The sequence below is a fragment of the Podarcis gaigeae genome (genome assembly GCF_964106915.1).
Source record: "Podarcis gaigeae genome assembly, chromosome: 5".
NCBI lineage: Eukaryota > Metazoa > Chordata > Lepidosauria > Squamata > Lacertidae > Podarcis > Podarcis gaigeae.
This window is the reverse complement of record NC_139681.1, coordinates 44,539,664-44,558,767: the sequence shown is the minus strand read 5'-3', so window position 1 is coordinate 44,558,767 and position 19,104 is coordinate 44,539,664. Positions and strand designations below refer to the sequence as shown.

Sequence of the window (19,104 nt, the reverse complement as noted above, 5' to 3'; positions counted from 1 at the left end):
GACAGCTGTCGGACTCTGCATGTTGATAAGTGCAATAATCCCACTGCAGCTACTGATAGCCGTTTCTGTTTACTGCTGTGACTTTTTCATAGACTTTCATTCATATTTAAAAGGGGGTTGGAAGGGGATTGCTGTTTTTTTTTTTAAACACCAGAAAATATCTCTGCCCTACCTCCTAGCTGCTCCATCACTTCAAGTACATTTCTTGGCATTCCCTCACTTGTGCTCTCCTTTTGTTGTAAAATATAGAAACCCACACCTTATTTTAGTTGTAATGTGAGTCAAGAGGACTCGGTAGGGAAGCTGGCAGGTCAAATCACATGCAAGTTGAGGGTCGAGGGTCTTGGACTAGATGACCCTCAGGACCCAACTCTATAGTTATGTAACCCAATGATTCTAAGGAACATGGGGCATGATAGATGTGGTTGGCTCATTTTAACCTCAAGGGGTGCAAGCTTTTCCCATTCTGGGTGGCTTGTGGCTTAGTTAAAGTGAGTTCGAAGCCACCAGATAGTGTTATCTTCTGTTGCTTTGCATGGGTTTAGTTGTATGTTTTCTTTTAAGTGTTTTGTTTTGTGTAAATAGCTATTCACTGTAAGCCACTTTGACCATGTAGAGAAGCAGCCTGTGCACATCATCTTTATCTAAAAGCTTGGGGAGAGGAGTGTTTAAACATGAGTGTTGCTCCATCCTTGATGTTTTTGGATCTCCTAGAGTGATACATATCCCTGGCCCTCCAGGCATCTCATCCCACACAGCTACTCTGCTGATCTTCCTCTGTGCTTGAAGAACTAGTGGAGCAATATCGAGTGTGCAACAATCACACCCTGGCTTTTGTCTCTCTTGACTCCTAATTCTGCATTAGCATTAACCAAGAGATGGCTAAGCCAGAGAGATTGTCATCTCTACCCCACCCATATCAGGAATTTTGGACTATAATATCAGAGAGTGATGATATCGTACATTTATACAAGAAACATGAATGTTTAATGGGGTGGGGAAGAAATGGCTGTGTTAAGACTTGAGCTTATGTATTGAATTAGGGTGGAGGGAGCCACACGAAAAGGTTGGCTTTGTCACAAAAAAAAAAATGATGCTATTGTATCAGAGAAGAACCCAACAGACATACTGAACTGTAAGACAATGAACTGGATTATCCCCCCTACTGCCTCAGCATTCCACGAATCAACATGGCTATTGATTCTAAACAATGCTCTACATTGCTGAAAAACTAAGAGTGCCTTGGAAGACATTCTCTGGCTATGATGCTGTGCAAGAATTTTACTTGTGTGCATTTGGAGGTCCACAGGACCTTCTCCAAAAATCAAACCCAGGACTGTTTCAAGAAACCATTGTGGTAAGGAGACCCATGAGTTCCACGGTCTTGCACTAATTTGTAGCAAATGAAAGTTTTTTCATTGAGACTTGTTTCCAAATAAATATGCTTAGAACTGCAGCCATTCATTCTGCACCTGTTTATATTTACGCTGAAGTTCCATTAAGTTTAATGGAGCTGACTCCTAGGTATGTGTGGAGGAACACTGTGTTTATTACAGTCTGTTTTCATTTTGCACTCTGGAAAAGATTTCTGCGACCTCTGATGCTATCAGAATGCAACTGTCGAGGTTCAAGGCCTTGTGCTATCACTATGTTGCACGCCTGTTTACTAGTAGTGACAGGTTCTGAAAGGGAGAGAGAAAGCCAATGGCTTTTAGTATTTATAGATGGGTCTTAGATTAGATAAATTCATTTTGATTCGCCAGGGTAACAGCAGACTCTGATTGGCTGGAGATTCTAGGAAGAAAGGGCAGTTAATTGTAAGTGGCATAAGAAAAAGAAAAGTCAGCTGGGAAAGCTGATGATGGAGGTGTGAGGCAAGGCCAGAAGAAAACCAGGGACAGCTGAGACTTCTTAATATTAAAGCTATTCCTTGCTGGTGCGGTAACAATACTTGCCTGTACAAGCAGGTTTTTATATCAGCTAAACTGTCCCAGACCCTCCAAGTGTCCCTATTTTCTAGGGACAGTCCTGGATTTACAAAAGACATCCCAGTTTCTGATTTGATCCCGGAATGTTCCACTTTTCCTTAGGATGTCCCTATTTTCATCAGAGAAATGTTGGAGGGTATGGAGTTATGTGACACCCAAGCCAAGGACATAAGTAACTATACATTGGACGGCAGTCCTGTATAGGGACGTTTTTAAATGTTTTATCATGTTTATATATATATGTTGGAAGCTGCCCAGAATGGCTGGGGCAACCCAATCAGTTGGGTGGAGAAATGTTGGAAGATATGCTGTCCAGGCACCCATAAGTACGACGGGGGCAGCTTAATGTCAGAGGAAGATCGTAACTTGCAGCTGGACACAACCACTTTGTCCTCCCCCAACCCCCTTTTCTGGTCCTTATAGCTGCTGTGCTGAGCTAAGCCAAAATTTGAGTCCTTAGAAACTGCCATTAAGTATATTGTATGTACAAAGTATCTCTTTAATAAACATTTAACAGTTCATTAAATCTCCAGTGTTGGGTGTTGTTCTCACATCTAAGCCTATTATACCCCCTAACACTCCTCAGGAAACAGGGGCATTCTACTGATGTAGAATAGAAGCTCCCTATTTTCTGAGGAGGGGTTCTGAAAGCATTCTAAAGGAATGGGTGGCAGCAGAAAAGGATCACACTGGAGGAACTCTGAGTTATTGGAGCAGACCCTGAAATATAAATACAGTGGTACCTCGGGTTAAGAACTTAATTCGTTCTGGAGGTCCGTTTTTAACCTGAAACTGTTCTTAACCTGAGGTACAACTTTAGCTAATGGGGCTTCCTGTTGCCGCTGTGCTGCAGCAGCGCAATTTCTGTTCTCATCCTGAAGCAAAGTTCTTAAGCCGAGGTACTGAGTTAGCGGAGTCTGTAACCTGAAGCGTCTGTAACCTGAGGTACCACTGTATTGAAGAAGAATAAATAACTATACCATATTTAGGAAAAATTGAGGACCAAGAGAATAGTTTTCCTTATAGTATGTGTGCATAGAATTGAAACCATGAAACTGATACCCATGCTCACTTACTCAGGAGCATACCGCGTTGATTAGTACTTCTGAGTAGCTATGCACAGAATTGTGCTGCATGGCTGTAATATTTATGCAAAGTTAGCTGGGTGCAAGCCCCAGTGAGCACGGTGAGGGCTTATTTCCAAGTAAATATAGGCTGTAATCCTAAACAAACCTACCAGGAAATCTTCCAGTCAGCTTAGTGGGAATCTGCTTCTTAGTAAACAAAAACAAAAAAAGAGGCTCTGATCCTAAATAGACTTAAGTCTTGCTCGGAAGGAATTGCTATGACCTAGGGTTTAAAACAAATAGAGGCTGAATTGCACTTACTTAGAAGTAAGTCCTGTTGAAATCAGTGGATTTACTTAGGTTTAGATTACAAAAGTGCCACCTCTTGCTTCCTTTCTTTTGAGACATACTGCTTGGGGGGGGGGGGGAGTTGTGTGTGTATTAAAGATAGTAAGACACCGCAGAGCTCCTTAGTTTGATACAGATGTCAACTCAGCACCCGCTGCCCTGAATACAGATCTTCTCTCGGCAGGTTCTGTTCCTAGCTTTTAAAGTCACCATATGTGTTTCATGGATATTTATGGAGGTTGCTCCAGGCAACCAGTGAATTCAGGCATTTAAAGGAGCCACACCTAGTACAGTATCTCAATTACATTCTTGCTGGAAAGGGGAAAGATGGCTTTCAGGGTGCTTCCAGATGGGGACTTAATATTGCAAACATGTCATTCAGATATTGCAAACAGGTTATTTGCAATAGGGTTTTTTTAAATAAAAAAAAATTTATCAGATTTTCTGCAGAAAAGATAGATTTGGGTTAAATTGGGAAGGGGGAATATTGGTCGGCATTTTTATTCCAACGACACCACATTTGTTTAAGGACAGTAGTACCATTTACACAGGTCAACATACAACATTCCCCATCCCATACTGATACTGTTTTAAGATAAGGGAAAGAACGGAATAAGCAAATATCCCCCCCCCATTTTTTTCAAATGCTTTTAAAACAACAACAACAACAACAAAACAGCCATGTGGATATTTTTGATTACAAAACTTCCCTATTATACTTAAGCAACTGTAACAGACTGTGGGAGAAACTCTCAAATGATACTATAGACCGTAGACTATTATTATTAATCTGTGAACTATAATAGAGACCTCCACTCTATATGTTGTGGGACTTCAGTACCCATAATCCCTGACCATTGGTTGGGACTGATGGGAGTTGGAGTCCCACAACATCTTGAGGACCATCCTTGTGTTAGGGATCACACAAGGAGAGGAGGGGTTTAGGAAGTGATGAAATTCCTTTCGGAAAACACAGCCAGCTATGTGAGACAACATATTTACTGTCCTAAGGCTTCTATCAACAAGTAAAAAAAAACCCCACACAATATCCATTCCTGTAGCATTTCAATTAAATTTCAGGAGGTGGTTAAAAAGAATTATATAGAACATTCCCTTTGATACAAATAAGGCTAAAATCATAAGTGATTATACAAGAGGAAGTATATTAATAGCACTTTCAAAGGAAAAACATGTATGCATTGCATGAACATAACTTTAGGCTGCTTTCAGGTTACATATTTATTGAGCATTCATCCTGATTTGTTTGAACAAAGATTGCGGGAAAGTTGTATGACATTGGCTGCTTGTTGAACACTGGTTCAGATCCGTTTGCGAGGAGGTTAGATGACACCATCTCAAGCATTTGTTAACCCATATTTCCCAGTGCATTTACCCATCACCTTTGTTATCACAAAAATCCTGGGGTTTGGGGGGAGAAGCGGACTTGTTGCACAACAGCACCAAAGCCACTTTAATTGTGTGACTTGTGACTTGAGCATGCCAGTATGTATTTGCATCCCAACCAAAAGACAAAAACAGTCTGGAAGCATCCTTAGTCAATAACAACAAGCAGCTAAAGGCAGATCCAGCTGGAATTCTGTCCCTGCTGTATTTCAGAGATGACAAAAACCAGACAATTATAAACAGAAGAGTGATCAATAGGGCAACTGAGAGCTGCACTAACACTCTGAGAAAAACCAGTGACACGTGAAGCAGGCAATGCAAAGAGTGTAAGAGTCATCCCTTAGGAAATGACATTTGTAAGATTATTACAAGAAGGTTTCTATGAACATAAAGTAAAAAGTAATCTGAGGGGACTAGAGAAAAACATCTCAAAAGTTGACAGCTTAAGAGAGACTCAGGTAGGAGGCATAAAAAGGCAACATGTAAATAGAATGAAGTTAATCCATCTTTTATTCAAATCCTTTAACCCTGCTGGGATTCTGGATTTTATCAAATATCCTGCACAGCAGTAATTTATTTGTGACAATCCCCTAGTGAGACAAGGAAGCTCCACCAAGATCTTAGGGCAGGAGACCAAAATAAATAGCTAATCTTCGTAATGTATTTTAACAAATGCAAATGCTGGCCCCAAAGAACGGAGATGAATGAGGAGCAAAACACATTTGCTAGTTGGAAAGCCACTTAAAGCCACAGGGAAGGCAGGCTGGGAAAAGAGGGAAAAAAGGAATAAGTTGGATTCCTGCCTACAAATAAAATTGCTGATGCACAGAAGTGAAGACTGAGCTTAATTTCCAACAGAAGAGCTGGTTGTGGTTGAAGCATGCCTGGGAGTTGCACTCTTTGACCTGGGGTTCCTTCCAGACCTGTCACAATTCTGCAGGAGATTCAACTGCATACCAGCCAACTTAGGCTTGCACAATTAAAGTGGATTAAAGTGCTCTGATGCAACAAAGCCACTTAAAAACAACCAGACCTTTTGCACGAAGAAAAGTGATGGGGACATGCACTGGAAAGTGTGGGATAGCAATGGATTGGCAGGCAGTCGTAAAACCTCCAAGCCGATAAATCAAGGTGAATACTCAATAAACAGTGGAAGTTGTAGAACATCTGTGAAAGCTCAATAAAGAAGTCATTCGCAGACACCCTTTGTAGCCCTTCCTTCTCATGTTAAATATGTAGAGAATGGTTGCAGTTATTCAGTAGTGCCACTTGCAAATGCTCAGTGGCATTCTCTTTTGTATTGTCACTTTCCTGGTCCCAAAGCTCGGAATTTAAATTGGAAATGGTAGACCCTGGTCCGAATTAAGCTCTGCAAACACCATGGCTTCCCTTTTTTCATGGGTATTATTATTTGCTTGGAAATGGGACCCCAGTTATCACCAGAAGTAAATCCCATTTTTAATGGATGAAAATTCAAAGGCACTGGGGCCCGTCTTGAAACGGGACAAGAATATTCAGATACACTTCAGCATACTTTGAAGAAGCTGCAAATTAACTCCTTTACAAAGATTTCAGGAGTTCCACATGGTAAGCCCCAAGAATTGTGATTTGGAGCATCTTTCGGGTCAGTGAAGAGTTCTCAAGCCATTAGCTGCCCTTGCCATCCCAGACTGGAAGACCTATCAAAGATTTGTTGGAGCCTAGGCAACAACAGCTTTGATGTACTTCTGTTTGTTTCTGGTTTTGTTCCTCATTCACTGAGTATTGGTTTGATGCCCACCAACCCAGGCACAAATGTTGGAGGCAAGAACTGGAAGCCAACAGCTATCTCCAGCTCAGCTTTGTTCTGGACTAAATGCAACTATTGAGGTAGAAGGTGCATACACTTAAAATCTACAAGCAGTCTGTAAAACATGAAAACAGTTATTGACATGCCCCCTTCCCAGGTGAAAGCATAGAGAAAAGCAGCACATGCTAAATTCACATTAGGTAAGCAGTCCAAAAGTTGTGACAAAAAGGAATTTGGGGATGTTTCCTAAACAGTTTCAAACTTTTTAAAATCTGTGTTTGGAAGGAAAAAGTACAGAAGAGATTAAGGTAGCTAAAAACATAATCCTGGTTGTAGTACAGTGGGGCTCAATGAGCAAACATGCTGCAGGATTACCCTGCAAGAAACACAGGGCAAAACTATTAAAAAGGCAGCAAAATGGCAATATCAAAGATGATGGGAAGCCCAAGATGTACACACTATTAACCGTGGAAAAGGATTGTAAAAGATAGTGTTTATTGTGGAAAGACAAGCAAAGAAAAACTCTGGATAGAGGTAAAAATATAGAAACAAACATGTAGAAAACTGTAATGTGTGCCTATGAATGTGAACGTCATGAAGCTGCAGACCCAAGCCATAGGATTTAAGTATTCTATAAATGAAATTAACGGGTCCCCTCCACAGTAAAAGGTAAAGGGACCCCTGACCATTAGGCCCAGTCATGGACGACTCTGGGGTTGCGACGCTCAACTCGCTTTACTGGCCGAGGAAGCCGGCGTACTGTTTCTGGGTCATGTGGCCAGCATGACTAAGCTGCTTCTGGTGAACCAGAGCAGTGCACGGAAACACCGTTTACCTTCCCGCTGGAGTAGTACCTATTTATCTACTTGTACTTTGATGTGCTTTCGAACTGCTAGGTTGGCAGGAGCCAGGGACAGAGCAATGGGAGCTCACCCCGTCGCGGGGATTCGAACTGCCAACCTTCTGATTGGCAAGCCCTAGGCTCTGTGGTTTAACCCACAGTGCCACCCGCATCCCTCCACAGTGGAGAATATTATTTTGCATTTCAGGCATATGTGAAGAATCCTTTTAGGGCTCAATATATTCTTGCTGTCCTGTTTCCACCACTCATGTTTGCACACAGGAACACTCATATTCTCTTCTTTATCCAAGATCCCCTAAGTCCTCATATCAATATTGGCTACTTGGGGCCCCATCAGGTCCAACCAGTATTGACAATGGTTAGAGATAATGGGACTTGTGGTTCAACATTTGGGGGGCCACAGGTTTCCTATCCCTGTCTGAAAGAGAAAAGCCTGTGGCATGTGTGTGTAAACAGTTTCAGATCCATGAAAAGTATCACAGAACTTCCAGAACTTCACAGTAGTAATTACTTGAACACACCAAGGGAGACCATCAATTTTGTTACTTCTAAATACTCATGAAAATATGGATTTCACAAGCTCACTGTAAGATAAATCAATAACAAGTCAAGAGAATGAACAAATATTGAATGCAAAGTTGGATGGCAGCTTTATTATTCCCTATAATGTACGGTAGTTCCCCCCCAGTAAGGAAACAGTGTCCCTAAAAGGAGAATGGGGAACTCAGGTATATTAACACATAAAATCACACAGACATATGTTCTTGCAAATTAAAAAACATCAAAGAGTGTTTGTGTACACTAAGATCACAAGGCTGTTCATTATGAAGATTTAAAGTACTATAAACAGCTGGTAGCCCTGTCACTGAAGTAATTACATGATGCTTTTTTGAGATTTAAATCTGGTTATTTGAACATTGTTTCTATTCAGTTCATCACAGTGGGATCTCTAATTTGTTCAATGTAGTCAACAGCAAAGTAGTCTGTCTTGGACTAATTAGCCTCCTTGAAATCAAACATAAAAAAATATACAAAACAAAAGGCTAGTAAAAGAATTTCAGGTTGTTTGCCACTAGAGTGCTCCTATGATGATAAAATCTTCTGCTGGCTAAACATGATAATTTTTTCTCAATTTACTTTTAGCACCTTGTGAAATCTTCTGCATGAATTACAACTGTCTCTAGTAAGAAACTCTTTAGGGGGCGGGAAGCTGAGAAGGTAAACAGGAACTGCACAGATAGACGCTGGTATTTATATGGAAAAGGATCCGGGATGTAGGCTGCTATTCTCCATAAATTAAGAGAACATTGACAAAATGGACTGTGTGATTTATGTATGATCTAATGATCCTACGTTCTCAATAGATACGTTGTTCCATGTACATTAAATATAGAGGGAAAGGTCTCCCAAGGCATTTGATTTTGTTTCACAGCAACCCTGAAATAAAAATAGTGGGTTTGATGGCATATCATGGAGACTACTCATTTTGACCCCAGTTTGTTAATGACCTCACGCACAGAACTTCCAGAGGAAACAATAGTTCCCATTCACTGCAGTATCAAGGAAACCACTGTATGTACAATGCAGGTGCACATGCAAAGATGTCTCCAACAGCTGCCTGCGCGCATCAGATTTCACATAAGCGCAAGGAGAGGCTGGCTAGAGATAAATGACTATTATATATAAATGCTGGGAACATGCTATGACATGACAGAGATGGTCAGTGCATTGGAAACCTGCCCATATTTTGTAAGACAGGTGTGCGGAGCTAGTTCCTCATTGTTTCCAGTGAGAAATTAATTACCTCTACCCATCTGGAAGGGACGCAGGTGGCGCTGTGGGTTAAAGCCTCAGCGCCTAGGACTTGCCGATCGAAAGGTCGGCGGTTCGAATCCCTGCGGCGGGGTGCGCTCCCGCTGCTCGGTCCCAGCGCCTGCCAACCTAGCAGTTCGAAAGCACCTCCGGGTGCAAGTAGATAAATAGGGACCGCTTACCAGCGGGAAGGTAAACGGCGTTTCCGTGTGCGGCTCTGGCTCGCCAGAGCAGCGATGTCACGCTGGCCACGTGACCCGGAAGTGTCTCCGGACAGCGCTGGCCCCTGGCCTCTTAAGTGAGATGGGCGCACAACCCCAGAGTCTGTCAAGACTGGCCCGTACGGGCAGGGGTACCTTTACCTTTACCTTTACCCATCTGGATACAAAGATGTGGGTAGAGGATGCTGGAAATGAGTGCTTCCTGAAGGGGAAGAGATTGAGACAGGAAAGAGTTTGTCCGCCATCACATCTGAGCTGCGCTATAGATTATCCTCTTGTTCTCAGTAGCTGCCAATCTGTACTTTAAAAGCCCTCTGTGAGACAATGTAGCTTTGGAAAATCTCCATCTCCAGGTTCATATCATATTCTTGTAATCCAGAAAAGGCCAGCTAAAATACCGATTAAACTGCCCGTGTTCGCAATTAATTTGAAAGGTCCAAGTAGAAAGCCAACTCTCTCTAGACAACAATGGGGCAGCAGTCGGTGGTGCCAGCTCTAAATTTATTTCTCTTCCTACAAGATTTTTTTTTGTGGCTCCTCGGTTAAATGCATTGCCTTCTATCCACCACTGAAAGGTTGAGAAGAGGCCTTGGGGCAGATAGATGGATGCATATACGCCCAAACATTAATTATTCTTATTCTTATTTCTTAGATTTGTATCTATCAGAACGCCTTGCTTGTTATAGAAGGGTACCGTATTGGCCTGAATATAAGCCTCACTATCTCTCCAAATTGTGACTGTGAAAAGTTAAAGTGTGGCTTATTTTTGTAACCTTACGGTATGAAGCCAGGAGAAACAGCGCCAAGAGCGCGGCAAAGCAGCGCCCGCCCCACACATAGTCTCCCATCCTCTCCCCCAAGGCTGGGAAGGGAGAGTGAGAGTGAGGAAGGAAGGGGAAAGGCCACCCCTGACTCCCCCAGTATGCAGCCAGGAGAAGCGAGAACGGGAGTGGCTTATATTTGGGTATTTTTTCTTCCCACCTCTCCAATTTTAAAGGTGCGGCTTATATTCGGGTGCGGCTTATATTTGGGCCAATATGGTAATTAAAAGCACTTCAATACTTTGGGCAAGATTTGGCATTTTTGCTTTATAAATGAGACAGAAGATACTTTTATTGCCCTCACAACACAATAATCTCTGTGGAGAGGATACTTGAATTGGCAATGCATAAATAAACAAATTGCTTGTGTACTGTATACGGTATATGAAACATAATAAGAATGTACCACTGGACAAGTCACTGTAGTTACATGTTGTTCTTGTATTTACATGAAAACCAATAAAAATTATTTGGATTAAAAAAAAATATCGGCCTTCATCTGAAGATCACAGGCAGTCTACAATATAAAAATACAAAAATAAAAATCCATCCCTTCAATGGTTCACAAGCTTGTAGTGTTACACCATCTTTCACTAATAACGGAATCAAGTTCTTAGAGGATATGCTTTAACAAAGCCTTTAACGAAGTAATTGGGGAAATGGTGGAAAACATATTCCTCAGTATAATCAGAAGGATACATGGTGAAGAAGATACAGGCCTTTATTTTTTAAAAGTGTAAATTATACAGTAAATGGAATGAGGATGTTTCCATCACCTCACTCTGTTGTGGAGGGATTTTCTGTTTTTCAAATACTGATATTACAGCTATTGTTTTGAAATAACATATAGCTCTCCAGTGACCAAGAAACCTGCAGACAAATCATACTTGGCCCTGGTCCTTGAAGTTTTCCCTGAGTTGCAGTGAAAATCTACACAAGGGTTGGATACGGATAAAGACTTAAGAACAAGCTGCGTCAACACAGGGCATATTCTCTCTCTTCCCTAAATGGTTCATGCTGCTGAATAAGATTGGCCCTGTTCGCATTCAAGTGCCTTCTCAGCTTCATGATCTCAAATGTTTATATCTAAAATGTCACAATTCAATACTACCAAGCTGTAGAATTTATACAGCAGGACATTCGCTTCCAAGAACACTGGGGGAGCGAGAGGAGATTTCAGGGTTATCCTGTTCTTTTCAGCTCAGCAGGCAGAGTAGAAGTGAGATCACGAAACTATTGCCTCCCATTTCCCAGACGAGTAGCCAGAACTAATATAAAAGAATAATATAACTATGCCAAGGGGAGGCTTACTGCATTAAAAAAAAAAGGCACAGGACACATTAGCGCGTGTTTTTTTAAAAAAATAACCATTCAAAATCCCAAGTTTGGGGATTCACAGAATGGAGTTAGATGTGAAGAAGTATAAGACCATAAGAAGAATCTGCTAAATCAGGCCTATGGCCCATCTAGTCCAGCATCCTGCTCTCACAGCAGCTAACCACATGCCTATGGGAAGCCCAGGGCTTTTTTCCAGGCAGAACTCACTGGAATTGAGTTCTGGAACTTCTCAAGTGGGCACCGTTGCCATTATAAGACAACAAGGGAGGCGTTCATGGTGAGTTCCAGCACCTCTTCTTCTAGAAATATAGCACTGGGGAAGCCCATAAGCAAGACATAAGCCCCACAGCACTATGCCCAGCCACTATGAGAGCCAGTGTGGTGTAGTGGTTAAGAGCAGTGGACTTGTAATCTGGTGAACCGGGTTCGCGCCCCTGCTCCTCCACATGCAGCTGCTGGGTGACCTTGGGCTAGTCACAACTCTCTGAAGTCTCTCAGCCCCACTCACCTCACAGAGTGTTTGTTGCGGGGGAGGAGGGAAAAGGAGAATGTTAGCCGCTTTGAGACTCCTGAAGGGGAGTGAAAGGCGGGATATCAAATCCAAACTCTTCTTCTTCTTCTTCTTCTTCTTCTTCTACCCAGCTGAGATTCCCAGCAACTGGTATTCAGAGGCATATTGCCTCCAACAGTGGAAGGAGAACATAGTAATTGTGGCTAGTTGCTATGGATAGCCTTGTCCTCCATGAATTTGTATGATCCTCTTTTACAGCTACCCAAGTTCATGGCTATTACGGTAATGCCTGCTGTGGGAATGAGTTCCAGAGTTTAACTATGCATTGTATAGAGAAATATTTTTATAAACTTCAGCCATATCACCTCTTACTTTCCTTTTCTTTAAACCTTCCCTCATAAATGCTATAATCTTTTCTTGCTATAATATTTACCTTTTCCAAACTGACAGTATTCATTTTGGATTGAGGTGACCAGGCCTGTTCACAGCTTTCCAAATGTGGTCACATAATAGATTTGTGTAACAGTACTGTGATATTGGCAGTTTAATTTTCAATTCCTTTCCTAATTATCCCTTGCATGGTATCTGCCTTCTTCCACAGACGCCACACACTGGGTCGACGTCTACACTGAGCTATCTATTATGACCCCAAAGTGTATGTCACAACCAGTTGTGTATTTGCTCTGTGAACAAAATTATCTTCTCCCCTCAGGACAGCTTTTGTTTATGGAATTAAGCCCTTCTGTATGCAGAAAACTCTCTTTTTATGCGTAGTAACTCCTTCAATGAATGGAATGAAGACTTAGGATCCTTCAAGACATATTGTAAAATGGCAACTCTAGCTCATAACTACCGTATTTTTCGCCCCATAGGACGCACCGGCCCATAGGACGCACCAGGTTTTTTTGGGGGGAAATAAAGAGAAAAAAAATTATTTCCCCCCCAGGCGCTTGTGGGGCCGGCAGCGGGGAGAAGCGCTCTTCTCCCCGCAGCCCGCCTGCAGATCAGGTCCGGGGACAGAGGGAGGACACGCTGCGCCTCCCAACTGTCCCTGGAGCCTGTGGGGCAGGCAGCGGGGAGAAGCGCTCTTCTCCCCGCCGCCCGCCTGCAGATCAGGTCCAGGGACAGAGGAAGGACGCGCTGCGCCTCCCAGCTGTCCCCGGAGCTTGCGGGGCAGGCAGCGGGGAGAAGCGCTCTTCTCCCCGCAGCCCGCCTGCAGATCAGGTCCGGGGACAGAGGGAGGACACGCTGCACCTCCCAACTGTCCCTGGAGCCTGCGGGGCAGGCAGCGGGGAGAAGCGCTCTTCTCCCCGCAGCCCGCCTGCAGATCAGGTCGGGGGGGGACAGAGGGAGGACGTGCTGTGCCTCCCAACTGTCCCTGGAGCCTGCGGGGCAGGCAGCGGGGAGAAGCGCTCTTCTCCCCGCTGCCCGCCTGCAGATCAGGTCCGGGGGGGACAGAGGGAGGACGCGCTGCGCCTCCCAGCTGTCCCCGGAGCTTGCGGGGCAGGCAGCGGGGAGAAGCGCTCTTCTCCCCGTCGCCCGCCTGCAGATCAGGTCCGCGGACAGAGGAGGACGCGCTGCGCCTCCCAGCTGTCCCCGGAGCTTGCTGTCTCCCCCCCCCAGGTGCGCTGCGCTAAGCCCGAAGCTTGGGGCGTGCGGAGCTCAGCGCGCCCCAAGCTTCTGGGTGCTGGCAAAGTCTCCGCTAGCTGTGGGAGAGCCGCGCGGCTGTCCCAGGGCTAGCGGTGCGCTGCGCTAATCCCAAAGCTTGGGGCGTGCGGAGCTCAGCGCGCCCCAATCTTCTGGGTGCTGGCAAGGTCTCCGCTAGCCGTGGGAGAGCCGCGCGGCTCTCCCACGGCTAGCGGAGCGCTGCGCTAATCCCGAAGCTTGGGGCGTGCGGAGCTCAGTGCGCCCCAAGCTTCTGGGTGCCAGCAAGGTCTCCGCTAGCCGTGGGAGAGCCGCGCGGCTGTCCCAAGGCTAGCAGAGCGCTGCGCTAATCCCGAAGCTTGGGGCGTGCGGAGCTCAGCGCACCCCAAGCTTCTGGGTGCCGGCAAGGTCTCCGCTAGCTGTGGGAGAGCTGGGTCTCCCACGGCTAGTGGATAGCTTCCTGAAGCCTGGAGAGCGAGAGGGGTCGGTGCGCACCGACACCCCTCGCTCTCCAGGCTTCAGGGAAAGCCTGCATTCGCCCCATAGGACGCACACACATTTCCCCTTCATTTTTGGAGGGGGAAAAGTGCGTCTTATAGGGCGAAAAATACGGTAGTTCTTGAGAGATGAATGCTGTGGAGCATTACTTATCCATTTTAAGTAATCTTTAAAAAGTGTGATCTTGAGAGAGTCCACCTGAAGTGGACAGAATAGAAGAAGTTTTGAAATTGAGGTATATCAAATTACAGTTGGTGTTGGTATGTTGCCATATTTGTTAGAATCCTGAAAACTGCAGCTTTCACTTTGGGAACACAGGGGAAAGAAGAGCTTGAGGTTCAAAGGTTAGCAGTGGACATCTATGGCTTGGTCAATGAAGAAGTATTCAGTTCCATGGCCATAGTAGTGATTTGCGTGTAAGAAGAACACTGAGCACTGATTCATGCCACTTCTGCATGCAGCCAGAGATGGTTTAATGAATCTTTGTCTCTTCACACAGCAGGTGCTTGAACTGCTTCTTCATTTGCTTGATAGGTATCTTTATGCACTGATGGAATAGCTGAATGAATGATTGAGTGATGGAATAACCACTGTGCTGTTGAGCCAGGTTGCAAAATGGAAGTGATAATTTCCTATCCAACAGGGCTGCAGTTATGATTATGATGAGCAGAGTGCTAAAGAAATTTATCAAATGCCTAATAGATACAGTAGTTTCTCTCATTCTGAGAACATATAAAACCTCACAAAGACTACGTTATATTTTTATGAAGAATAAGGTGCGGCAGATAAATTATGGAAAAAGTTTCTTGCTAGAGACATTTATCATTAATAACCATGACAGGAAGGAAACTGCTGTTGCTTGAGTAATTAATAAATGTATTTAAAACCACATTTTTATTACTCACTTTGGAAGATAAAATTTATCTTTAGTAATAGCACAATGAGAAAGTAATATTTTTTTTTCTCTTTTTCCATGTGATATTTTGTTTCAGTGAAAGCATATACACTTTATGCATATGTTTTAATGTTTTGCTTTATGTTTTTGTAAACCCCTTAGAGGTTTTCTTACAATCAAGTGGTGTGTGTGTTTCTCTCTCAGATTCCTTCCTTGCATAAAAATAGCTTTTAGGTCCTTAGGTTTTGTATATGAGAAAGTTTGAGATGTTCTTCCATGGCAAGAGGCTTTCAAATATTGTAAGTGCCAATAAGCCAGTAATGCTCAATGGCCTTCATGCAGGTTTTAATGTGGTTCTTAAATCTGACTTTGTAGAAGGACTTTTTTCCAGATTTATGTTGGGCAGTACACGTACAAGAACTTCTGCAGAAGCTTTTGTCTCAGTGTGGGATGGGTTGGGTGCATAGGCGCCGACTCCATGGGGCCTGAGGGGGCCCGAGCCCCCTCAAAAATTCGTTTGGGGGGGCTCTGCCCCCCCCCAATAATTTAAGAAAATTATTACCGTAAATTTCGCTCTATAACACGCAGATTTTTTTCTCCTAAAAAGTAAGGGGAAATGTCTGTGCGTGTTATTGAGCGAATGTGTGGTCCCTGGAGCCGGAGCGCAGGGGCAAAAATCAGGCAAAAATAAGATCTGGCGGTCGGGCGGAGGGAAGGTGGAAGCTGCTGCTTTCCTGCATTCTGCCTCAGGGTCTTACTGCCCACCCGCTTCTGTTGCTGCGTTTGCTCAAACTCAACAAAGAGCAGGGAATCCCCTGCCCTCCTGGCAAGCAGAGGGTTAAGGAAAGGATCGAGTCCTTCCTTCTAATTCTTTCCTAGTCACACTGCGTGCAGGCTCCAGCCCACCACCTCCTCCTCTCCGTGCTCTAGGGACTCGCAGGCAGCCGAAAAACATGCAGGTAGGAGAGAGAGAGAGAGGGCTGGCTTGGGGGGGGGGACTTTTGCCTTCCTTTCCTCCCCCCACCCCGTTAAACTCCTCCCCTGCATTCTTAGCCAGCTGCTTCTCCGCACACCCCTCTTGTGCTTCTTGTCCCTTCTGTGTTTTTCCTTCCCTCCCCATTTAAAACGTGGTGACAAAGCACGGATCCACATTGATCCTCAGGATTTTTGCATTGGGTCACCCCAAATTCACCATCAGATCACATTACATGTCCATGGCTACAGTCTGTACCAAAAAAATCACGCACCCACTGTTGCCTGGGGCTGCAATGGTGCAAAAACGTGGTTACAAAGCATGGATCCACAGGATCTTTGCACTGGGTCACCCCAAATTCACCATCAGATCACATAGCATGTCCATGGCTACATCTTGCACCAAAAAAATCACGCACCCACTGTTGCCTAGGGTCACAGTGGTGCAAAAACGTGGTTACAAGGCATGGATCCACATGGATCCTCAGGATTTTTGCATTTGGCTACTCCAAACTCACTGTCAGATATTAAAAATCTTTATAAAATAGAGAATTAAATACATACAGAATGTTAAATTTTCAGTTTCGAAATATTAGTACTAGTTTAGTACTGTATTTCTATATTACTATAGTACTGTATTAGTTATTTTCAAATACTTAAATATTTTTAGGGTGTAAGACCCAATTAAAGCCCGTTATTTACATACAGTATTACAGTATTTACATACAGTATTAGGCATACTGTATTAACTTTATTAACTGTATTAAAGCATTAACTTTGAGATATTATTTTTATTTAATGAACCCTCAGCCTTATTCAAAGTAAGCTTAAATTAGCTATTTCACTTATTAATCAAAGTGCTATTACTGTGTGACAGCAATATTTTATGTTTTATTCTTTTAATGATAGTTTAGGATTTATTTAAATATCATTTCAGTCTTTTCAGAGCTATATATTCACTGCTCTGTAATAGTCTATAAGCATAATTGTTACTGTAAATTAAATTAGCTTTTTACGAAAATACCGTGCGTGTTTATGTTTTGTTTCTTTTTTCAAAGCCAAAAAGTGTTTCAGGCTTGTCGAGTTTCCCGGAGTGTGGAGTTATAGAGAGTCGAGTTTTCGGGGTTCTAATGTTGATCATATGACTCTAAAATACTTTAAAAAAACTTTAAAACTCACTAATTTTCATCTAAAATTTAGAAAACTTCCTGGGGCAGGACCCCGGTATGGGCCCCCCCAATATTTTTTACAAGTCAGCGCCCCTGGTTGGGTGGGCAGCTGGGTGAGAGGGGGAATTGCTCAAAATCATGAGGAGGTATTTTGTACACTTCCAGTTGAGAGCAATTTCCCTCTCCCACAACAGCCCCTGTGCCTCACCCCTTACTGCTCTTTGGGGTGATAAGGAAGGTAACTCCCCCGATATCTACTTTTACTAAATCAGATTTTCAGCAACAGTTTATTTGACATGAAAGGTAAGTCATCTTTAGATTTTCATCAATTTGTAACTGTAGCAAAGGGCACCTTGAAACTACTTCCTTTAGGGAGTTCTCCTGCCATGTTTCATCAGTAGAGAAATGAAGATTCAGTGCCTACTTTCTCTCTTCAGTGCTGAATTACAGATGAACAAGGATTTACCAAAGTTACAAAGTCAAGCAAAAGAAGAGGGGGCAGTGTTCTTCCCTTTGCATTAACTGTAGGGGGGACATACGGTTCTTTATTAAATTTCATTTCCAAGCTTTGCAGTTGCATTATATTGTTTAGGAGCAATGTTTTTTCAGTGTCAAATTCCTATGTACTTTGATCCACATAGGCTAAATAAATTTAGTAAGAATTCAGGACTTTTTGCAATGTATGGCCATACACTCTTAAATTCAAAGAAGAATACAAGACAGAGATCTCAGGATGCTCATTGGGCCTCAGATTGCAATTTTGATGTGCAACATATCTCTGGATCTGTGTATTTATCACACATGTACCCCATACTTCCACCAAGGAGTGAAAGACAGCATACATGGGTTCCATTTTATGACACAACAACTTCATATGGGAGGGTTAGAATGAGATATAGTGATGCCCCCCAGGACATCTTGTTTCCCTGTACCCTAACTCACTATTTTCGCCTCTGCCTCACACTATACAAGTAGACAGATTGTCATAGTTTTAATATATGGTCACTTGAGTACATAATTTCTTAGCTCGTAAGAAAGACATCTGCATTTTTACTACCGAACATTTTGCCAGCATAATGCATCTAGACAAAAATCTTATTGCATGCTGTTACTTAATGTGATATTTTTTCCCTCTACTTCAATATAATTTTTAGTTTCTGAAGTCAAGATGCTGCAAACAGATGAAAAGTCAAAACGATGAAATTTCCAGGCATGAAAATAAGATTAGACAATGTTGCATTTTTAAAGAAGGTACATGGTTTTAAGTACACATGCATTTGCACTTGTGGTTATTATATTATATAATTGTTATTATATTATAATAATCATGAATATTATGTGCAAAGTGTTGTACATAGATTCAGAAAACCTGTTTCAAATTCTTGCTCAGGCAAGAGGTGTACTGGGTGACCCTGGGTGAGTCTCTTAGCCTACCTCACAGGGTGGTTGTGAGTATAAAACGAGGGAAAGTACACCATGTTTGCCTCCCTGAGCTCCTTAGAACAAAGGGCAAGAGAAAAATGCAACAAATGATTATAAAAACTGTGTGATTTGTGAAGGTACCTCCATTATCTGAATGAAGGGAAAGCTCAACAACATAGTGATCTATCCAACTCTTTATTGATTACTGTGGTCAGCAACATCCTGCAGCTGAACATACATAAGATGTAATTATGCTCATCATCCTATGTTTACTCAGGACTGAGTAATATGTTACTACTAGTACTATTGAGAGTGAATCCCACCCAGATCCTAGTCACTCATG

At 43.0% G+C, this 19,104-nt stretch overlaps 1 protein-coding gene across 3 annotated transcripts in view; it reads right to left on the bottom strand.

Annotated features, from left to right (window-relative positions):
• The window catches only part of LOC310845729 ((E2-independent) E3 ubiquitin-conjugating enzyme FATS), a 141,956-nt gene that overhangs the window by 5,352 nt on the left and 117,500 nt on the right, over positions 1 to 19,104 (bottom strand). The gene's annotated exons all lie outside the window — the stretch shown is intronic.